Source organism: Aulonocara stuartgranti (genome assembly GCF_965226115.1).
Source record: "Aulonocara stuartgranti genome assembly, chromosome: 18".
Taxonomy (NCBI): Eukaryota; Metazoa; Chordata; class Actinopteri; order Cichliformes; family Cichlidae; genus Aulonocara; species Aulonocara stuartgranti.
Genome location: NC_138954.1, coordinates 11,049,128 through 11,074,348, shown reverse-complemented (window position 1 = coordinate 11,074,348; position 25,221 = coordinate 11,049,128). Strand labels below are relative to the sequence as shown.

At 39.2% G+C, this 25,221-nt stretch overlaps 1 protein-coding gene across 2 annotated transcripts in view; it reads right to left on the bottom strand.

Moving 5' to 3' along the window:
- Window positions 1-24,578, bottom strand: part of ankrd12 (ankyrin repeat domain 12) — a 41,670-nt gene extending 17,092 nt beyond the window's left edge. For both annotated transcript variants that reach the window (XM_082512347.1, XM_082512348.1), the window contains exon 1: window positions 24,404-24,578. The gene's annotated coding sequence lies outside the window, so the exon portion shown is untranslated. The remainder of the gene's footprint in view (window positions 1-24,403) is intronic.
- Window positions 24,579-25,221: the final 643 nt, after the last annotated feature.

Below are 25,221 nucleotides of genomic sequence, written 5' to 3'. Positions count from 1 at the left end.
CCAAGTAAAGAAAAGTCACTTAACCCCCACAGAGCAATGGAGGGGCAGGTATTGAAATAGTGCTGCCACAGAGCGCAACTCAGCTGTGTTTCAGGATGTAGGTTGAGTGGATCTGTAATCAGGGATTTTTATTGAAATTTCCATTGCATCTCTCGAGATTGACCTTAAAGCACCGGCAGGAAAAACTACATGAGGCAGCATGAATCACAGCTTTAGGGACTTCTTGGGTTTCTGAGAGGAAAACGTCCCCCTCTGTATGTTGTCCCTGCGGCCTACTCATCAGTGTAACCGAGCTAGTTTCTGATGTGGTTTGTGACGGTGTAGTAACACAAGCTGCAGAGTCACTGGGGTGCACTGTGGGTGCCAGCACTTTAGAGAAAGTACAACACTGAAGCTGAGCCTGCACCTGAAGCCAACATGGCATCTGTCAGTTATCTTGCCACATGAAGATTGCAGCTTTCAGTCATGAGACCCTCTATTATCTAGTACTTTGAATGAACTTTCCCTGCTTCCTTTTTTCGCTCACATATACACACCCAGTACCATGATGACTGAGCAGAAATAGCCTCCCGCTGCTTATGAAAGTCCCACTCTTACTCTATATTAAGAAACCTGAGAGCCATTGATTAGTTGTTAAGCAGCCTCCAAAATGATTGGGGCAGCCCCCATTACTCATAGGCATCAAAAATACAAGGGAACTCTAAATTTCATAGTAGACATTTAATTTTCCAAGAAGAGAACAAGCATGATAGCAGTTTTAGTATTGCACTTATTCATAAAACAACCAGGGCTTTTGTGTTAAGGGGTAAGCCATCTCAGTAAATAGCACAGCTCTGGTGTTCCCAACAATTCTGGCAAGTTCCAGGCTGAATAATTTATGATTAAATAATCAGATCAGCAATCTCTCACAGGAAAGTTCTGACAACAAAATGTGACAAAGTGTTTGGCACTGGCTAGCATGTTTTCTGGGTTTTTAAATAGGAAAGGACATTTCACAGGAAGAATCCTAGCCCATATTCACTGGGAACTATTTAATGACTCTTTAAAGATCACTTCCCACCCATAGACAATATACAGTATGGACATAGCCACCATGGTCCAATCCAGTGAATAGTAGTCTCATTATAATGCCCTGATCAGAGCATTTCTTACATCCTTGTAAAGACCCGTGATTGTTAAGTCATTAAATAATAGGATATCGTAGGGCTGGGCGATATGACCCAAAACTCATATCTCGATATCTTTTAGCTGGATGGCGATATACAATATATCTCTCGATATTTTTTTAAAGCCATAAAGTAAGAACAAAAAGAGAGTTCTTAGTCAAAGCTGTGTCCCAGATGTCACACAGGCACTTGAAGAAATTACTCAAAAATAAATTATCAGCATTTATTAAATAATAATGCTCCATAAATAAAAGAAAACAATGTCGTTTTTGTGCATAACAGAGCGCGGTTAGCTCATTAGCGCGTTAGCTCGCTAACACGTTGACGCCGTCCAGCCCCATGCACTGGGCGATCTGCGCTAACTCTTTAACGGAGATTTGCTGTGTCCATCTTGTCGTTGCCTGTAGGTGAAGCTATGGGGGAGGGGGAGTTGTGTTCAGTGAAGGAGAGACGAGCCAGAGTAATGTTGTGCAGAGACAAAAGTGGACGAAAGAGAGGCAAACTTGCGACTCCACAAGTATAATTATAACATGACATAGACTATATCGATATTGTCACATCTTATATCTCGTATGAAAATATATCAATATTTTTTTAAAAACTCGATATATCACCCAGTCCTAGGATATCCTAGATAAACTTTGTTTTTAACCACTCAAAATTTGCATAATTTACAAAAAGAACTTCGTGTTTTATTCAATATGTCCTAAAACTAGCAAATGAGCCCATAAACACAGGAAAGATTTTATACAACTGTGAGTCTGTTTTCAAAAGGAGTTTAGAATGAATGCAGGTTTGTGGCCCTTCTGCTTTGGCTTCACTTTACAAACACAGAATCTTCATCCATATTTTATACTGTCTATGATGTGGACTACTTGCGACAGGCTCTCTTTACCTGGGTTTGAACTGGACTGCATTTTCTTTTTCATTTTGAAGATGTTCCGCAGAGAACTTTCTGACAGCTGCACTTGCCTTTGCAAGTTTCTCCTGTTTACACAGTATCATCTAATCTAACCTTGACACATGTGTATCACAGGTCCAAAGCCTGGTATGTAGTACCAACTTCTACTTTCAGTGGCTGACAAATAGCTTTTACTTGCATTGCCACCATATTCAAACAGTAGTGGCATGTTACACACTAAAACCTTGATTATTCCTGCCTGGTCTACAAGTCCGATAGGGTCTAAGTGATGTAAATGTCATTATTAGGTGAGTGCGAAGGTCCATAAGAATGTACGCATGCTTGCCAATTTCTTATGACTGCACAGACGTCTGGAGACTTTACAATGCACCGACTGTGCATGAGACTTTAAGCAGATTTCAAAGAAGTATAACAGGAATGACTGCTCAGACATGATCTTTCTAGCTGCTTATGTCTTCAACAGAGTATATTGAAAACTTAAGTACTAACAAGGAAAGATATAAGACAAGAAACAGTCCTTTAAAAATGATTTTATAATTTATTTACTATTCGAGTAATTGAAAATCATAACCATCCTCAAAATTTATGGCTGTTTGCATTTTTTTTTTCTAACACAGAGGTTCTACCATTCAAATGCTTTAAAAACCCACTTTATCTATCAATTACAAGCAATTGAGTCAAGTTTTTTTCTCCAGGAAAATGAATACATATTTAACATATCAATTTTACATGTTAACGTCAACTTGACGTCAACTTGTGCGTTTTTAATCATCATATTGTCATATTATAAAAGGGGGAAAAAAATTCTGATTAACTGTCAAGATTACTTGGGAACGAAACTGTTGCTTGCATAGTTTGGCCTCATTCTCTTTAACTTGTGCTCTAATGGGAGCCTGTCCTCATGTACAGGGTTAAAATTGGAAGGACAAGGGCAACCAGTATCCTTGAAAGACTGGCATTGCTTCTACACTATTAGTAGTGAAAAGTCCACTGTTAGTAGGTATACAAGTGATGGTAATATCCACTACATTCCATGTCTACAAAACGCTAATCACAAGTTCAAGGTCAGGTGAGGTTTTTGTGAGTTTTCTAAAATTAAGTGGTCATATTTAAGAGTCTTCAACTACCAAATGTTCAGCATTTAAGGATGCTGAACAGGATGCAAATATCGCCTTTGAAATTGAAGAAAAGTGAATGCAAGTGGCTTCTTCTAATTTAAACCTTTAGCATTAAGAAGCACAGCCTGTGGGGATCAGAACATATAAAAAGCCTTCAATTAGACACCATCCAGATGCAAGCTGAGCAACAAGCATGCTCTGACAGTGACACAATGTTTCATGTAATCACCTTTACGAGGGGCCATTTTTAGGATGTATATAAAAACCACAACTGAAAGTTTAATCAGCTACTCCAAGACAAAAGGCATGCCTGTCATAAACAAAGTGACAACGCTGACGCACGTTAAGGAGGAAACTGCTGTTGCTGTAATCTGCTCTGTGGTTGACATTTTTTATGTATTCGTGTATTCGTACAACTCTCAGGTTGACATGAATTATTTGAATATGGCATTGTTGTAATGTGTAGGTACTGAATATGATGCCTTCTTAGAGTCTAACCAAACTTTGCTCAGTCTAACCATTCTTAAGAAGTTGCAACATGTTTTTTTTTTTTTTAATACATTTTTATACAGATTTTTTGTGTTTACTTACTGACTTAATGTATAAAGGAAATAATTTGCTGTTGTGAGGCTTTAAACTTCGATTCTCGTCGTGCAGTTTAATCATAATCTGACTACGTGATTCTCCATAACATCATCACTCATAATAATCTCTATTGGAAAGCAGCATACATGTTACACATGCTATTCACCTTTCCGGGGAGAAACCAGTCGTGCTGGTTTTAACATTAATAAGGCAACTAGACTTCTTTCAGTAATCCCACATTTTGCTTCTTCTGATACCTTTTATGATCTTTGCCGATCCTGTGTGATACTGTGGTGTTGACAGGTAGTTTTTTCCAAACACATGGACCAACTGCACAGCCGAGGCCAGTGAGAGGTCATTAGTCAGCAGATAGCCAGTAAGCAGCAGCATTGTCATTCACGCAGCTGAAAGGGAGAATTGAGCTGCCCACAGTCAACTTGTTGGTGTAAAGAGGCTGGTGTATTGGGGGTATTAAAGCAGTGTGGACAGGCCAGGACCAAACCAGAAAACAAACGCTGACAGGACTCCAATCTGGCACAGAGAGGAGGCGAGAAGGGTGGGACTATAATTACAGAGGTATTTGGGCACTCGCCAATTTGGCATTTGCATTTACTGCGTTTCATGTGCAGCTCAGGGCTGCATAAGCCCCTGCACGCTCTGCCATTAACCTCAGGCTGTTTCAAGTCCAGATCAAACCTCGCCTTGATGACTGCTACAGTTCACTGAGACTAAAGCGGAGATTAGATTGGCATGAGATGTCATACTGTGGCAAACAGTGTGAGCAAAAATTTTCCAAACCACTTAATATCACTAAAGCAGATTTATCAAACTACCCCCCTCAACAACAAAAAAACAAAAAAAAACACAACCCACGAGTGGGAAAAGGTTGAGAGATGTGATTACAAAAATCATCGGCTGATTTTCTCAGTCTCAACGCCATCACTGTGGTTAACAATTCAGCAGAAAAGGACACTGATGAGCACTAACAACACATGGGCCACTTTGAAATATTTTCAATAATCATATATCTGTTGAAATACCAGCTAAAAATCTCGGTTATAATTACTTAGCAGTTTCTTCTCATAGGGCTGCTCGATTATGGCAAAAATGATAATCACGATTATTTTCACTGAAATTGAGATCTCGATTATTTGACGATATTTATTTAACCCTTTAAGACCTACCATAGAACCAAGTCCGCCAGAGCTTATATTATTTTTTTTACATGCTGTAGTGCCATTTGTGGGAGCATTTCAAGTTGCTATACAACTGTTATAGCCCATATTTTAATAATATGTATGCATTAAGTCCATAGTAACTACATTAATTGCAAAAAAGTGCAATAAACTAAAAAAAAATTGAAAATCGTTTTTGTTTTGTTTTTTTTAACATATATTTCTACTTGGAGAAATTTAAGAGGTTTACCCCTCAAAACTTTAAATACAAAAAAAGTTGCAAAAAATAGTTTACAACAACAGGAAACTTATTGTGAGTGTCTTCATAGTTTTATTTTGGAGATACACCAATTTTTATATACTGCAGGAAAAACAAAAAAAACAATCCTATGATGCAAATTTGCAAAGAAAACAGCAGGTGCATCAAAATAAACTATTTCCAGCAGTGCAATTCGAGTTCTAAGCATCCCAGCAACTATTCAGAAAAGTCAAACATGACCAGTATAGGCTTTTAAGGCCTACAAGTAAAAAACTACATTTCCGCGAAAATGACGTCACTTCCGGTTTCGGCCAGGAAATGGCGGACATGCGACAGTTTGCGCTGACGTCTGTTTCACTGTGGGAAGTGTTACGAACAGCTGATCGGATCGGCAAAGCGTGTGTCTGGAATATTATGTTTTTGTTCCTGCAAGCGCTTTTTATGCAATATTTGCAAAGCTTTATGTGGAAGGAAACCGTGACCAAGGACAAGCTGATGGCATCAGATGTAAGTACAACTCCTCCGGTTTCATATGCAAAACAAATTATTGCGCTAGCTTACAGGGTTCAGGTTCTACAGGGATTTAAAAATAGTTACACAAAACGGAGCGTGCTGCTCTGACCGGCTTTAAAGGGTTAACAATGACTTTAAAAAAATAATATAAAATAGTGTGCAACACCACTGAAGTTTTTTTTTACCTCTTTTCAACCAACAGCAGTCACTCTCCTCTCCAAATAACTTCTGCTTAGCTTTCCGAGCTTCCCTGGGGTCCTCTTAATCAGCGGTCTCCAACCTTTTTTGCGCCACGGACCGGTTTATGCCCAACAATATTTTCACGGACCGGCCTTTAAGGTGTCGCGGATAAATGAGGGAGGGGCTAATAATCGGCTCAGTCATTTTTAATGATCGTTGAAAGCCCAGATCGTAATCGTGATTAAAATTCGATTAATTGAGCAGCCCTATCTTCTCATAAATGAACAGCAGTCAAAAATGCCAAAGTAAAACAACTTAGAGGGAAATTCAAATATTCACACTCCCAATCATTTGCCTCAATTTAATATGTTAAACTCCGATACTGGGAGGAAGATTTTTCCTCTTATGTTTTAGAAAGCAAATGATTTTTAGGATTATTTGTGACTGATTTATCAAATTAAAATGACAGTTTTCTGTGGCCTTAATTGATATATTAAGTTTATAAAGGTTTAAAGTATAGTAGATTATAGTATATATATAGTAGAATGACCAGCACTTTATACATACATACATATTCACTAAAAATCTTATTTTGCTTCTTAATGTGTGCACTGATTGTGTATGTTGTTTTTTTATGTCTGTGTTTTAAAAGCTCAACCTAAGGATGGGCATTGAAAAATAGCTTAGGCCATAAATGCTGTGGTGTGTGGCATGGTTCATGTATTGTAGTCATTCCCATAAAAATAAACTGCAACTAAACATCAAGGTTGGAGGTCAACATATCACCCTTTACTAACCATCCTTCTTTACCTATAACATTGCAAAATTTGTGATTTCAAAAGAAGTAAATTCTAAATCTGAATGAATGAAGACAGCGAAATCCCAAGCCAAGTGTGCTGCTGCACTGCTGGTCTCTGTCTCCATTTATTTATAACCTAGCGTTCCTGCATTTTTAACTCCACTGGTTCCTGACTAACAACAATAACAACCATTTCCCTGTAGTGTTCGGGTGCGCCGGCCCTGACAGCAGAGCGGCTGCTAGTGCGTGTCCTTGCATGAGTGCAGCAGTCTGACAGGGGAATTGTGGTAAAAGACTCTGGGAGTGTTGGGGTATGTTCACTGGGGGAGGATGGAGGAGAGTGTATGGTGGAGATGTAGCCAGGAAGGATGACGAGCACACAGAGTATGGTAACCTGATCCACTGACTGCAGGATGGGACAGGGAGGGAAAGGGGGCTAAGAATAGCACCGAGCCTGACACACAGCTTGCAGAGCAGAGTACGCTGCCGCCACCAGCAGCAGAAACATTACTCCACTCCAGCTGCGAGAGTACTGCCTGCTGTGAGCTCTCACACACACCATGTGGAACATACATGTGATTTTCCCCTGCTCTCCCATGTGGCTGTACTTTCGACTGCAGGCACACACACACACACACACACACACCCCCACATAAGCACACGCACAACAAAAAACCCCTGATGAAAAGTGAGCTCTGACTAAACCACTGGGTTACACTGCAGTAGAAATAAAAACTGCTTAATTATTATCACGAATATTACAAATCCAGAGAAGATGTATTCAGCTTTTCCTACAATAGGATGTAGGGAAGACTGTGACATGCTCAAGGAGACGCTCGACGCCTGCTGCAACGGTAAACAGCCCGTCACGTGGTTGTGGTCCTACACGCCATCGGGCTAAATGGTGGGGGAGGTCTCTCTCAGCTGTACATTCACTCGCTCCCTCCATCCTCCTCCTCCAACAACGACTCCCTAATGAGTAGCAGGACAAAGCCAACCGCAAAGGCCCGATACTGGAGGGGTAGGGGAGGTAACAATATCCAGCAAAGTGCCATCTCTCACATATAAATATCTGGACTATAAGCTGAATTAGATGTTCTTAAATACCTTACACAAAATCTATGAGGTATAAAGGCTCTTCTATTTTCTGCCCCTTCAAAAGACAAAAGAAAGAAAAAAAATCAAACAAAAAACAAAGAAGAAACAGCAGTATATCAGGAAGAGTCTATCATTTGTATCTGTAATGAATGCCTGGCCATATATTCAAATTAAGGGTTTGTGGTGTCTGGTCAAAGTAAGCAAGCAATTTAAAAAGCATAAAGAACAACAACATGTAAGCATGGTGCCTGGAGCAGCAACAATCAGTTACTTAATTTATTATACTAGCAATTAATTACAGGTATAATCAACACCTTAAACAGCTTCTTTTAGAAAACAGTTTTTAAAAAATATTGTGCCGTATTGCAAAAACAACAAATTTGGGTTCTGGACACATTATCCTGACGAGAGGTATTTTGGACTTTTTAACTCATAAAAAGAAATAATATTACCTGCAGCCACAGACTTTAAAATGCAATCACAACCTGTCTATTTTTTAAATGCAGAGTCACAAAAAGAGGTTGTATAAGCCCTTCATATCTTTGGGCTCTTAAAGTCACTCTCTTGTCATTCTCCTGACTCAACTATGCACCAAATTCAAAGCAGCATAACATTTCCAGCACAATGTAAGTGCAGCTTTCTTCCTCCCATCACTGGGTCATCTTAACTGAAGGCGCTTTTCGACAAACAGCAAAAGAGACACTGGATGCCTCGAGGAGGCCGTTCACCTCTCACTACCCTAACCCCAGACAGGCGAAACACGCTGCCTCCCACCAGAGCGTCTGGCCTTCGTTCCAGTAGTTTTTGGCTTTCATAAATAAGACGGGCACACTGCTGGAAAGAGGCGGAGAGCACTGGTTAAACTCTCTGGCATGGGAAAAACATGGGTGGATATTAATATTAAGTAACTGTTCAAACCTGTACCAGTCAGTTGCTGCCAAATCTACAATGAAGCTAATAGCTTTTTGGTAGTACGACAGCAACTTTTATAGGTATATTTAGTCACTTACAACAACAACAAAAAAAAGTTTTGTCGTACAACTAAGTACACTTCATGTTTCATCTCCATTAGATACAGCATTTACTTTGCTAATGTCAAATACTATTATAACACCAGATTCTTTTGCCAAATCAATACTATGAAAGACATAATAAATTCATTTAAAGACCAGAAATTGTTTTTTGAGCTTTATTATGCAAGACAGAGTGCTGAACAATTTCAGTCTTATCCTTCGCTTAAATAAAATAAAATAATAATAACTCATCTAAATCTACAAGGGCGAGGCTCGGGACATGGCTTGCACACAAATAAAAGCCTCGTCAAATAACATGTTTGTACATGAGAGGATGTAAATAGGGTTAACTTCACTGGCACGAGAATAAGGCTCTAACCCGGACTGATGAAAAATGCCCACTAAACTGGTTCGAGAGAGTCTGACAGCCTTAAGAAGCCTACCGCCACTGCTCCGAATGTAGGTTAATGATCAGATACCCAAGCAGAGGACAAGAACAATGAAGCCTTTACTGCTGATTACGGGTTAAAAGGAGGGGGAGGGAATGTGGGAGGGATTAGACCAAAGGTTAGGACCCAGGCATAGGTCTTGTTCTCATTTCCACCACATGGCCAAGCTCACTTGACTCAATCAAACACTGGAGAGCTGTTGCTGCTCGAGGAAATATTGATATCCACAGTATGGATGGAGAATTGGGGAATTTTTAATAAAAAAAAAATCTGACTTTGAATTAGCAATTATCAGACTTGGCATTAATAACAGTGAGCTATATGCAACAGAAATGCATCTCATGTTGGTAATAGGGCTGCCACGATTTGTCGACTAGTCACGATTACGTCGACTATCAAAATCGTCGACGACTGATTTAATAGTCGACGTGTCGTTTGAAGCTTTGTAAGATCGCAAAAGACGCAGGAATAATAGCAGGATTTAAGAGTGTAATAACGGACTGAAACAGAAGATGGCAGCACAGCATGTACAAGGATGCCAGCTGCCGTTAAACCCCGAAGAAGAAGAAGCAGCTGTGTCCCAGAATTCATAGCGCGGCCCAGCTTAGTTTCCAACAATGGCGGTAGCTAGTTAGTTTTAATATTACTCTTATTATTCTTTCTGGGTCACAAAATAAACGTTTAACATATTTTCAGGCGAGAATGTAGCTGTGTAAACCTCAAATATCGGCTCAGTTTATCAGGACACCACATATTTTCAAAAGCGCTCCGACGTTTTCGGAGACATCTGTTACCCACTAGCTCGATAGCTAGCCGGGGGCTAGGTCACTAGCGCCGTGAGAACACCGGACTCCCGGCAAATTGTTTTCAAACCCACCGCCGTCTTTCGCGACTCAGGTTAAATATATATGAGTCACTTAGATAAATTAAAAATGTTGTTGTTTGGCTTTTTTTTTTTTGTATTTTATTTGTTCCTGAGTAAATCGGTTTGGCTGAGATTAAAGTTATAGTTTTTACACAGCTGAATAAACGTCAAGCAGACAGCTGATTATCAGAAGTGTGAGATGCTGGAGAATATACTCCGGTGTCCTGTTATATTTTAGATAGCAAGGAGTTTATTAAACTTCACCGAAACAATCTGCAAATTTCATTAAAATTGAATAAACTATCATCTTGTCTTTATTTTTAGTTAGCACCTTAAAAGCTTAAAGCTGTAAGCTAATGATAGTTATATAAGAGCAGATGCTGCTGGTGCAATAAGCTGTAGTTTTACGTCCAGTGGATGATGATCTGATTAGTCGACTAATCGCATAAATAATCGGTGACTAGTCGACTATCAAAATAATCGTTTGTGGCAGCCCTAGTTGGTAACAAAAACTATTAACTGAAAAATATCCTGTTTAATACATGTTAAAAAAATGAATTAAAAAAAGCCTCATCACTGTTGCAACATGTTTGCTAAAACAAAACGCCCTCCTTTTCCTTTCAGAGAATTTGTAGGCAATGATTTAAAGCCCCTGGTGGCAAAGACATTACCTACATGACTATGAAACAAAACACATCTGCAGCTAACAAGGTGTCACAGCCACAAGGAATCCTATCCACTCGGTTCCATATGAGCAACTAGCTGGCCACAGTCTGAAGAATAAACTGTGAGGCAAATATTGTGTCAGTTTTCATTATGACATTCAAGATACGACTCCATCTACACCTGTCAAATCCTATTAAACTCGATGAGCTGCCGATCCGATCACAAGCCCGACACATGGCTGCCTGCGCAGTGCCAAAACCACAGCTCTGCAGTGCCAGACTAAGCTTAGATGAGACCAGTGTGTGCGGAGAGGTTGAAAAAGCAACTTCAGCTTCATGCTGCGAGGAATCTACAGATTACATAGCACACCAACCTTTTACCTTTGATTTAAACCTCTTAAGTCAACAATGAAATACCAAAATTGCTCTTGAATAGCTGGAAGTTAATCAGTTAATTGTCTGAAGGCCTGGTTGAGTAAAATATTTAAACCTCTCCTTATTTCAACACTATAGTCTTAATGCTTAAGAAGACACAAGATGCCTTGAATCAACAACGCAGAGACAGCAACCATTTTCAGAGCTGGTATATTTTTTTTACAGTCAGCCCCACAAGACATGCAGCATATTAATGTTTTTTTTTTTTTATACCAATTTGTATTCTAAAGTGTTTCATTTAAAGAGTGAGGCTGTGTGGAGCTAAAGGACAAACTCAGAAACATTAGATATTCATTGAAAGGAGTTAACCATTTACCTTCCCTCGGTCATTTTACACTGAAAGTGGATGACCTTGGTACTAAAATACATCAATTAGCTTAACAATTACATGAGGTTTTACAGCGTTTAGGACACTTGGTTAGATTTGTCCATTACAATGCACTCAGTGCTCCTGCGTGATTTCATATTACTGTGCTTTAGTGTTTTGATGAAGTGGTCAATACTGGAGCACTACATAAATCCATGGACCATAATACACCACAGCCACACCATTAAAACCATAAAGAGGTGAGGTAAATAACATTGGTTCAATGTAATGTTCTGCATTGAAACCTTAGGTCTGGGGATTCACGTGTGTGTTATGGGGAATTTAAGGTACTGTATCGTCCTTTTACATCTCTGTTGCTATAAAATCAACCAACACAAAGCCTATGTTAACGCACCTTTGTGCAGGCCTCCAAAAAGGTGACAGTGTATAGCTTGATGGCAATGATGCTTTGCTATGGGCTGTAAAGTTAGCGTTAGATAGAAGAGATGCTACTTCGACTGTTTTTAACACTCGGTTTCACTTCAATGTGAAGAAGTTCTGTTTATTATTACTTCCGCCTTCTGTACAGCACAGGCTAATCTGTAGCTGTAGTACATGAACAGCATGAACAGAAAAAACAAAAACAAAAAACAAACAAACTGCATAGCCCACGTTGCATGTTGTTCCACATATTTATGAACCATCACCAATGCAGTGCCATACTGAGCGTCTGATGTTAACATGTTCCACCATTTTAATGCTGTTTTAGACAGCTGGGAGCAGTACCAAAAGGCCTCCCTGTCTGGACAACGTGCCCCACCAAACTGCAAAACCAGCTGAGCGAAACTCAAGGTGGGAGTACGATCCAAGTCTAACTGAACCACCCCAGAATGTGTAAGAACTTATTTTAACAGATATCTTCAACATGCAGAACCTGCAGACAAGGTAAAAGGTTTTTTGCACTGCAAGATTTCTGGTTTCTGTTTGCAGTCTGGGCTAGGGCTGCACGATTAATCGTTAGAAAATCGCGATCTCGATTCATACTTATGTGCGATCTCATTTCCAAATGACAACGATTTTATAAAAAATTAAAAAATAAATAAAAACACGACGACGATTGTACCGCATTTTGATCCGGGACGTAGTCTGCACGAAAACAAGCGCTCACTCTTCCGGCTCAACAAATGACAAGGGCGGAGCCTTATACCACGTGATACAGAAGCTGTGCCGTGTGATGCTAAAATTAGCAGAGAAAAAACAACTGAGAGCACGTCAGGGATGACGAGAAAGTGACAGGAGAAAATCCGTCCCAGTCAACCACCCAAACATCAATAACGGGAACCTTATACAGCGCTTCCCTATACCCGTCGAACTCCCGCAGGCACAAAGAAATTACGGAGGCTATCACTTATCACCTGACCAAAGATATGGCTCCCATCAACACTGTGCAAAACGAGGGATTTAGGAAAATGATCAACACTCTAGACAAACGCTACACAGTGCCATCCCGCAACTATTTTTCTATTGTTGCACTACTTGCTCTATACACGCAGTGTCAACCAACGGTGGAGACGGAATTTCAAGCAGTACAACATTTTGCGGCAACAACAAAATGTGAGACATTTATTGTTTTTATGTTCAGTCTCAACTGTTACGAAGTTGATGTGCAGTTAATAAGTGCAATAAATATTTGTACTGGAAAAGAAAATCGTGAGAGAATCGTGATCTCAATTCTAAGCCAAAAAAAATCGTGATTCTCATTTTACGCAAAATCGTGCAGCCCTAGTCTGGGCTGTATTACACAATCTTGTTGGAGCAGTTGGTGGCTGCATGCAGATCAAAAGAAAGAAATCTTTGGGAGTGTCCTTCAGAATCTGCCAAAGTTCCCATGTCTGTTTGGGTGGCACAAAAGGAGCCTACATTTTTCATTTTGTGGTTTATTAGTGTATATAAGTCAGCCCCTTCCAAGTTTGTTTAATCTTTACTGTAATCATATGCAGAAACATGAAGAATTTCAACAACTGTGCCCAATTTCAGCAGGTTAATTCTAAACATATCTGAACTGCTCTAAACTGTTTTGTGCATGAAAAGGGCCACAGTTGATTATACTTCAAACAAGCATGTTGAACACATGCTTTGCTTTCATGTTATTTAATCAATAATGTTTGTTTTCAATTGTGTCTATAAAAACAAAATGAAACTGATTAATGTATAGGTTCTGCCACATAAAAATGTCTTTCCTTATTACTACATGTGCAATTAACTTTAATAACAAAAAAACCCTTTAAATTTAATGGGCTGGCTGTAGCTCAGGAGGTAGAGCTGTCATCTACTTGTTGGAAGGTTTGTGGTTCGATCCTTGGCTGCTCCAGTCTGCATGCCAAATATTCTTGCGCAATATAATAAACCCAAGTTGCTCTCCAGTGCATCCACTGGAGTATAAATGTGTGTGAATGTTAGACAGAAAGCACTTATGTAGAAAAAGCATAGACAATAGCGCTTTTATGAATGGGCGAATGAGGCAAGTTGTATAAAGTGCTTTGAGTGCTCAGGTAGAGTAGAAACAGTGCCAACATTGCTATGTTGCCGTTGCTTCAAATATTTTAAACAGTTAGTAAGACATAAAACCCATCATCAAAGGCAACCCTAACTCTTATGTAAACATACAGTGGAGAATATGATAGGTGTATAGGTTACTTCCTGTATAATAACCCTAAGCGATCTCAATTGTAGCCTGTTTTCACCTTAGCTTTAAACCCATTTAAAATGAAAACTAGCACAGTCATGGATAGCATAAAGCAGCATGCAGAGTACTGCCAATGATTAGCACAATCTGATCACATTTCTCCACTCAAAAAGAGCTCAGTGACACGATTTATTCTACAACCAAAAGGAATCCAGTGAAATTGTCCAGTGAATGAAAATCTCATTAACCTATTTTACAGCAGGAGGGTCCTCAGCCTTCCGAAAGCATGGTCACAAAACCGAGCCAGAGTAAACAGGATATGACTGCTTTCTTTGGCATCAGTGAAGTGAAAGCAGTCCATGAAGAATGCAAAGAACACACCCACTGTCAAATTGTCTTTTTTCACAATAAACTAGCAACAGACAGATATATCTCTCACTGCTCATTCATAAAATAAAACTTTAAGAGCTCTTTAATAATTTAAAAACCTACAGCATTGTAATATTGCAACCCAGTCTGTTCCTTCCTTCCTGTGCGCATGAGGTGCATTCACAGTCACGCAGGAAGGTCACAGGCTCTCGAACTGTCGGCCTTTAAAAGCATACAATAGATTATCAAGCCGTTACACACAAAGATAATGCACTCAACGTACCAAACAAAAACAACACTTTGCACACATTCAGCTGCTGGCAAAGGCCAGCACATGTTGTGAAATCAGGAGGCTCCACCCTCTTCACAGACACATGCACAAGCGCACGCTTGCTAGGCCTCTTGAAGACGCAGATACTCGGCTGATGGAGCCAACTGCAGGTTCTGGTCTAGCTTGAGGCACATCACATCATGACCACTGCTTGCTTTCATGCTCCCTTTTGAACTGCAACCCAATAAGTGTAGTCGACAAGATGAAGTGAAAGTGATACAGAACAGAATTTTAAGCTGCCTCAAATAGAGGAAACAGATAATTTCTTTGGCTTATTGTGCTTGGAGTTTTTCCCATCACATTTGTTGTAACCTTTTTAAATTTCACTCCATCTTCTAAGATGACCAGTCTTCACCATCACAAAGCTTAAACGGCACAGCCACAGTAGCCTCAATAACCAATAATGGCAATTTATCAATACTCAGTGGGCAGTGGTGTTCACTTTGCTGAAGAGTGAAGAGTAAAAAACAAAAAAAAAAAAAAGACTGTTTGGGGGGGATTTCCCTGAAGATATGGCCCTGCTGTGAGCACTCAAAACAAAAAAGAGGAACCCCAATCAGAATGTTAGTAAAGTAAAACAGCTTTATTACAACCATAAGTCATTCTTGCTCTTTGTTGCTGTGAAATGCTGCAATATGGCAAAGATCAGACCAAGCAGACAACATATAGGCCCAAAATACCAAAGATAGCCAAGCTAAAACTCTCAATGTGAAGGACTCGAGTACAAAAGGCACAAGTTTAGGTCTTAAACAGACTGCTTATGTTTCACATGAAATGAACCAATACATTTAGTAAGCTTAAGCTCATATGAAATCATTACTTTCCTTCACTCAGTGATGTCCAAGTCATCACTTTGTGTCTAGGCTTAACCCTAAACCCGTGAAGGGTTAATACCTTTCTCTCTTGTTCTCTAAGAGAATGTCTTCTAAATAGCTTAAGACATTTTCCATTGCACCGATCTGCATTTAGAACCCTCCACCTCCATGTGAATGTTACTCCTTTAATCTGCCGCCTCTTATTTTTCCCCTTTCTTAAATTACTTCTCACCCAAAAAATGCATAACGCACAAAACATTTGATATGGCAAGTTAGGCATTGTGTTATGGACTAAAACAAATTACAAAAACAAAATATTGTATAATACTGGAGACAAAAACAATAAAAACTGGAAATAAGTATTATGTACTTTCCACTGTATGAAAAATAATCCAAATGAACAACTGTAATGCAAACAAATTTTCTCAAGAAGTGCACTGTAAAGAGGAAATAACGTATGCCCTTACATAATTGCTCAGGCATTACAGCACCTTAGTCAATACCCTATTCTCTAAGAAGCTTATAGTCTGTCTGGAGAGGCTTTATACTATAGATGTCATGCTAACGTTTTCCAGTTATTTTTAGAGCAAGCCCTCTTTGTGCTTGCATTATTAAGCAAGAAAATATTGGAAGGAGTCTAATAACAATCTAAGAAATCTGAAAATTTGACGTAGCTGGACTTTCAGTTCAGTATTAACTGTGTACTTGGGCTGCATTTCTTTACAAGCGTCTGCATGGCTCTCAGCACGTTTCTGTCTATGCCTCTTATGACGATCTGCCTCGACGGCATGTGTAAAACTGATGTGACTGCAGATTCTTTCCCACCATCTGATTTCCATGATCTGGCAGAAATAAGAGGAAAATTTGATTTTTGAGAATCCAGACCTGTCACTATGCATGCGAGTGTGATCAGAAGATAAATGCTGGCATTAAATATTGCCAAGACAGCCAGAGAAAATATTTCAAACTGACCAAAACTGCTCTGTAATTAATGTCTCAACCACAGCGCGACCGCAAGAAGCAATTATTCAGATGATCACTTTATTACTATATGACATAAAGCTACAATGTTAAATACAAAAACAAAATGCTCCGTCTAAACATAAGTAGTTTTAACTTGCTTAATGACATTACTTTTAAATAACAGTTTTTCTGCAGATCAAACACTTCATCGTTACAGGAAGTCATATCACATTGACATATGGATTGATACGCAGTTGTGACAGTTGAGTCACAATTGAATTGCTGTTTAACATGCCCCTCCTTTATGGCAAAGTCTCACCTGCAATTGACTACGCCATGAGACAAACTCTGTAAGGGATTTGTAGACGAGCAATAAAAGCTAATTTAGTGTCTGAAGGAAAGAAGGATGAGTGAAAATGAAAGCAAAAGCTTTGGAAGAGCAACACAAACAAGATCCAATCAATGAGAAAGAGGAAATTAACATATCATATGCCAGTTCTAACAAAAATACTCTCAGAGAACAACAGGTCATATTCTCTTGCGGAAACTGGTTGAATTTTAAATAAAAAAAGAAAAACAAAAAAAGATTTGCCAGCTGGTTTGTGAAACTGATCGTCATCAAGCTACATGTCAACCGATATCTGCCCACTGGCTCTTCACCCCATACATGTGCTAGACATTTTTGATGAAGGTGTCAGCCAGCTTATTATCAAAAGCAGATTTTTAAAAGTAAAGTTAGTCATATGCCTGTGAGTAAATACACTATAATAGAACTGTCAATGCAATGATAGGATGGGCAGACTGGCAACTGCAGACAAAGTGCATTAACCTCCTAGGACCTGCCGTCCACATATGTGGACATCACATTTTGGGTTATTTAGACCAAAATACTCAATTTTGCTCAACCGGGGCCTGATATCCATTTACGAGGACATTATACTGCTACTGTTCTATCAAAATTTTAAATGAATATCCTCATATGTGGCTCTGATTCATAAAAAGACAAATCAGGTAAAAAAAAAAAAAAAAAAAAAATCTGGTAATTCTTTGTTTTTACATTCATTGGGCCCCAATATGCCCAAATATCAAAGAGAAATTAAAAATGCATGCCGTGGAAGAGTTCGGGTCTTAGGAGGTTAATGTCATTATAATTTCAACGGCTTCTGGAATAATGGGCAATGCCTGCTAGAGCAGGGCGATATGGCCAAAAATATTTATCACGATATATATTTGAAAATTTGCGATAACGATATAACCGACGATATAATTGATGCGAGACAAAATACAACTCCACAACATTACTAGCGCAAAAAGACAACCTTCCATTTATTTTCACTTAAACAAGAAGCTGGTTTTTATGTACATTAAAGCTTTATAAAAATGTAACAGTGCAAATGCAAATTCCTTGCTGAAAGTTTAACCAAAAGGCATTTCCAGTAGAAATGGGCTGACATATCCTGAGCATAACCATGTATAATATCCACTGAAGTTAAAAAGAGGTGCTTTGCAACATTAAACTGCAGTGTGCAGTATGTATTTTTCGGACCATAAGGTGCACGGGATTATAAGGCACATTAAGCGAAACAAAGCAGTCAGATAAATCAAACTTTATTAAACTCATTCTTCTTGCTTCCTCCACTTCTGTACCATTGATTCATTAATGTTGAATTCTCTGGCAGCTGCTCTATTCCCATGTTGTTGCAGTCTATTAATGACTAACCTCATATTGTGGATGGATTATCTCAGTTGTTCTCCTGACTGAAGTTTGGTCCGTTTACAGCATCCTGCCATGCGATTGCATTTGTCTCTAACCATGAAGAACCTTCACGTTAACTTTTATAAGTGGAAAAGTGTTAGTGTTCGTCCTCCAGCTTCACTGTTTATGTTATGCTAACATAGCTGTGTCGCTAGCGATCACGTAGCACATCATTATATACCAGCTAGCCCAACTTCAGTAACCCTACAAACGTCACTGCTGTTTAGTTTCCTGTCTTCATTTATGTTGGAAGTGATAGCAGAACTGTACGTTTGATTTTTTTCAGAAATCTCTCAGTCAGAACATGCTATATCATGCTTAGGTAACTAGCGAAACTAGCGAGCTAACTTCCGCTAGCTTCCTGCTAACGTCTAACTCCGTTAAATGTAATAACTTTAGTTTTCATGGATGCCTGGAAGTTAAACTTCATAGTTACACCTGGTAAAGCAGCAATGCTGATCGTTTTATTAAAGATGAAAGAATTTAGACAGTTTTTAACTCTAAGTGATGCTGCAGTGTTGTTTGACCTGAAGATACGGAGTTTAGGACCCAGATTACTCCCAGATTTAAGAGCATCTTAGTCCGACAAATATGACAATAACAACGGCCGCTTGCATGTTCTGCAAAAAAAATGTGCTTTGTCATGTATCTGACGGACAAACACCAAACCAGTTCCACATCACTGAAGTTGCACCATTTTTACAAACCAATTCTGGTTCATCTGTTTCACTCAACAATCGGCCATGTGCGTATGAAAACAAAGGCACTGCGCATGCGCGTTTTACTCCCATTCTATCGCAATATTTCATTTTCCTATCGTTGCCTAACATTATACCGGTATTACCGTGAACGGTATAATATGGCCCAGCCCTAATGCCTGCTATCTAATGGCAGAAAGGTGCCCATTTACCTTGCAGTTTGACAACAATGTAAATTCAGCTTGTTGGGAATTTGGGGAAGAATTGCTCTAGTCCTTCCCTAAAAACTCTAACTTACTGTTTAGTGGACCATGAACCAAAATGGCCAAAATGGAGCCTTTGGTAGAAAGATCTATCTCAGGAAAGTAAAACCCGCTAGATTTCTGAAGATCAACCTGTGGAAGGATCAATGATTGCCTTTGTCTCCAGATCGCCCGGTCCACTTTTGGCAAACTGTAACATTTGACCATTTGCTCTGAGATTCTGCTGTTCACCCCATAGCCAACTTGCAGGCCTCTCAAGACATGCGAGTCCTCATGAGCCTGGGGCTCTTTTCACCCCCACATGCAACCACAGACTTTATGCAATTAGACTGAAGAGGAACTTTACTATCAAAAAACACCCACTGGTCAGGACATGCAACCATTCATGTTTTTAATGTACTAAGCCTACCTTTCCCTACCTCCCTCACATTTTCTAGGTGTTTGTTTTTCATTTTAAATTATATCTAAAGGTCAATAAAACTCACAAAAAAAGACTAAGTTGAAAAATGTTGAGCTGTCTTACCGCACCAATAACAAAGGTAGCCAGGCAGAAACAGAAGAAAGTGAACTGGTGCATCAGCAATGCAGACATAACAACAAAACAAACACGACATTGGAGTATGTCTTGATGAGTTTGACATGCTGAAACTTTGAAGGGGATAGTAGTATTTACACAGCTTTTCTCTTGTCCTTTTGTGTTGTTTGTGTGTCATCCGGCACATGTGCAAGTCTTTTATTACTCCTAAGTACTTGTTTGGGCAGCTATTTCGAAAAATTTAATTATTTTAAAACCCCAACATCAAAACCACTAACAGGTCAACAATGAAATGTTTTCTGGAAACCTTTATATAAATGTATTTATTAAAAAAATAAATTAAAAAAAATATCATACTGACACCACCACCCACCCAACCATTGTTACACTATGCACAGAGGTTAACAGTAGAACATACCAAACCCTAACCCTAATGCTATCTTTAATTTCACTTGGGACTGATTCATTTAAAATCTTGAGGTGAAAAGTCAAACAAGCAAGCAACTTATTGTTTTTGAAATTGCTGATTAGTAACACAACACCTCCAATAGCAGCCACCATGGCTGTTGGTAGCAGCTAACAGCAGGACAATGTATCCCAGTATTCTCTGGAAGAACATGAAAAGTAAGACAAACAAACAAACAAACAAACAAACAAACAAAAAAAACAACAAAAAACAAAGAGTTCAAAGTATTGACTTGACCTACAAACTCTCTGGATCCCCATGCAATCTATCCTCTATCTGATGCAGCACAACAAGTCCAGTCCATGGAGCCCATACCCCAAGTCTGCTCAATTATGGCAATTCACATTGAGATCACAGACAAAAGCATCAAGCACAGATTGCCAGTACAAAAGCCGGGAATGGCATTTGATGCTCCTTTCCAGTGGCTCCACAGTAGTGCTTTACACATTCACCTAAGAAGCCTGAGATCCCCGGTTCAGTGCTGTGAAGAAACACAAATCCCTGTGGGGTTGTGTCATGAAGGGCAACCAGTACAAAAAGAAATTCATCCAAATTCAACATCTGGAGTTACCCACTGTAGCGATTCCTCGTGAATAAGGGAGCAGATGAAAGCAGCTTTTTTCAAATTTAATTCTCCTTTCTCTACTTGTTAAAACCAAAGTGTTTTCAGACAATTAAAATTGTTTTAATATTAGTGCTGACCAAAAGATGATCTAAATCTGGTACAGCATGTCAAGGAGTACGTCTGGCGGTTAATAGAAGGACAGAACACTGACTTTATGCTTCTGCTGGGAATTTATGTAGAGCTTAGGATGTAGCATATGCCGGTGCTTGTGCTGACTGTGTCAATGGCGATGTGCACATTAGGTTGTGTCTTAACTTTAACAGAGGAGCATGAATCTGATACACACGCAGCAAAGGAAAAGGTGCCATGGATTTATAACACAGGGCAAATGAGTGCACAGATGTGATAAAAGAAGGAACTGCCTTAATTGTTTAATCTAATTTTAAATCATTAGATTGAATGTAAATTTTGATTAACTGGAGAGCCCTAATATACCCTTAAACCTATACGCCCCAAAGAACCTAATCTTTTGTAGAGAATCACACCGTTACACTGAGGTTATGCATTTTTAAAATCACCAATTAAGTAATACAACTAAATAAATGTTGTTTGCAATGAACAAAACGATAAACAAAAGCCAGGGCAGTGCCTTTTTGTTACTTAAAACTGACATTTATTATTGGACACCATCATTTAATTTGCTTCATCAGTGTCAGCTACTAAACTACCAGAAGACTGAAGTGAACAAAGAAAACCCTTTCAAACAAAAAGAAGCATCTTCTCTTCAATGGCACCACAAAAAAGGCACCCATGACGCACTGCAAGAAAGAGCTTGGTAATATACTGCAGTGTCAATTATGTGTCCTACTCGTATTGTCATAACCTTTAGTGCCGTGGGAGGTCTCATTCATCCTCAGGCAAATCATCATCACATGATACTCAGTTGCCAGTGAGAGAGATGTTAGTACAAACTCATTACAGAAAGTAAAAGAGTATTTTAAAAAACAAAAGTTCGAGGTGACACAAGCACACTAATGAAAAGCCTACTAATCCCACCACGTACAATTGAGTCCAAAACAGCAGTGACCAATCAATCAATCAAGGGAGAAGACAGCACTTTAATGCCTGAAGAATCATGTTCCCTAATATGAGAGTGATATGTTCTATTGATAAAAATCAGCTACTGCCAATTTAAGTCTATGAATAACATTTTTATTTACTGTTCTGTCTATATAAAATGTATCTAAAGGAATAGCAGATTAACAGTGGACTACATTTAACAAAACATTAATATGAAAAAGTATCATGTATTACTACATCCTAACTTGCTCCTTAGTACATTGTTAATAAGCAAATAATTGCAGCATGGTCCTGGTGATTTATCTAAATTGCAGCTGAGGTTAAGGTTAAGTTTTAAAAAATGATTTAACAAGATTTATTCTAAAGGAATTGTAATTACAATTGCGCAAGAATTTACTCATCATTGAGGACTCACCATTTAAGGTATTTAAGTGCTGTTCCTTAGTAGTAAGGTCAATTATGATGTGTCATGGCGAACTGGAAGTATGCTTGCTGTTATACAACCTTCTATAATCTTAACAAATTCAGTTTAATTAATCAGTTCCTGGTTTAAGGTCAGCTAAAGAGTGAAATTACTAAATATAACTTTAACTGAAATGACAAACAGATCACCCTGTTTTAAGAGTATTTTTCATGCATTCCTGTAAGATTTGGTTATTTAAAAGGCCACAGACGCAAGCTGATGCTACAATCAATTGTCAGCACAACAGTTGAATTGTAACAACTAATGCTTTATTTTAGTAACTCTCAAATTGTAAATGGAGGTTTCTAGAACACTAGCAGTATTCAAGTCAATATTCATGTCTCCAAAATTAAAATAAGCCCCCCAAAAGAGACAATAAGAGTATGCGTTTCTGACAGTTGGTTTCTTATGGTTTTATTTTTGATGTAACCTTTAAGCAGCTGCTCGATTAGTTAATCTCTGAATATGACACGTTTTCATGTTTGAATTGTGGTGCTAAATAGCATTCTTCTTCATGATCCCAAAATGAACATTTCTTGTAATATTGAAAATGAAACAATTATTTTAAAATGGCCAGTTAACTGTATTTACATGTGCTGTTCCTTAACAAAGACATAAAAAATATATTTTACATTTAATACTGTTGTTTTTTTTAACTGTATGAAAAAACAGATTAATTAAACACCATTACAATATGACCATTACACTGTCTACATACTGCATTCAATATAATAGTATAAGACGAATACACAGTATTTTGTATGAGACAGATGTCACTTAAAAATACTGCCACTAGGACCAATTTCGGACTGATTCTAAAAAAAATTAAAGCTTAATTTAACAGTGTAGACGTGCTGCAATCCAATAAAACTCTTTAACTTAACGTATGTTCAATTTCAGGTTGACGTTTCGGTTGATTCAGACGGGTTGCTGCACAGATAGCCATGTAAAGACAAGCAGCTTTTGTATCAGGCAACACACCCCCAAGATGTCACAGTCACTGCCTGGGAGGCGCAAGCTCCGGATTTCTAATAGCTATGCTAGTTCCTTGAGAGAATTTACAAATCATAACTACATTTTACAGCATATTGACTGCTACTGTCCCGCCAAACTACGCTGGTTGTAAATAAACGAAGTGGCGTTGGCTCGATCATTGCAGAAACCACCACCCACCAACGTTAATGCCGCTCGTGCTTCCAATAATCAAAAAGTAATGTTGTTGAGCGCTAAAATTCGCAACTTGGACATAGATAATAAACACGAGCTGTGGTGTTAGTTGATTAATCTGGCGGTGAAATTCGTCTTGCGAGTAAATATGTTGTCTAATGCTAGTGCTTGGCCAGGACAAGGCAAATTCAAGTTCACGTTTCGCGATTAAACAGCAACAGTCAACACAGGGAGCACAGCACAGCCCGAGACAAAAGCCCACTGCAGCTCCTTTACTGCCCTCACAACGATCCCCCTCCCCAGCGCTTAATCTAAGCTAGCTAGCGAGCTTGTTCCCAGACCTACACAGCCCCGTTGGCTGTCTGGCTGTCTGAAGCTAACCCAGCTCGCTCTGCTTCGCCCCGACATTTTCCTATCAGCGCTCTGTATCCTCGCTTTGAAAGCACCGAGCAACTAAAGGCAGTTACTGGGGTGGAAATTTCAGTTAGCGTAGAATAAGTCCTCAATGTGTGTAACGCACGTGGCGCACAACTATACCAAGCCCACGCAAACACATAACATTCCCATTTTCGCACGCAGTTTACGTCAAGTTAGCTTAACGTTAGCCAGCTTGCAGTACAACTTAGCCAGATTGCTAGGATTTTTTTACCCATCCTGATCCGAGGCAGTCAAACAAGAAACCTCGTTTTGCGCTTACCTTTAAAAGGGGTTACACGTTCCCACCGACTCATTCAGGTTCCGCTATATGTGACTATTGCGCAATATTAACAGTTAATTTCCTAAATACTGGACGTTAACCGTAGCCTACGGCTGTGTGACGTTCATCGCTGGTTTTGAAAACATCCAAGCCGTTCGTCGCTCGTCCTCTCGGAGAAAAACCTAGCAAAACATGCAAGCGTCATTTTCATTGGTAGGGAGAAATCATGTGACCACCAGAGCACCACCGAGCTTATAAGGTCTGCGTCTGCTGGATAGACTGTAGATGGGTATGTGTCAAACGGTTTAACTTTCATTTAACCGAAGCCGTGAGTAAATTCGCATCTTTAATTTTAAGAATACGCTTTTTGCTGAGACATGTTGTACGTTAGCGGTGTGTGTAGCACCTCAAAGTGGCTTTTGAGCGTGTGTATTTGAACCGAAAGGAGGGAGAGAGAGGGAGAGAGAGAACAGGAATGGGCACTTGACGTCATCTTTTCCGCTGCTGTGCTGCGGTCAGTGGGAACTTTCTCGAAGATCACGGCTGAGGTTAACAGAGGAATGGCGTTTTCCTTCTTTGTCGTGAGCATGGCTGCGGACTTCAGGCCGCAGTTTCAGTAATTAGCCGATCTGGTTAAGTCGACCTATTAGCCCGCCAATTCAGTGTATGAGCCAGCTTAGAATTGGTTGCGCAGTGACATTTGCATCATGTTGCATGCATTGCGCATGCGTCACCGTGCATAATGTTATATGTTGCAGAGAAGAGCTGGGTTGAAAGCGTATTGGTACGAGGAAAGTGGGGGAGGGGTACCGGCTAGA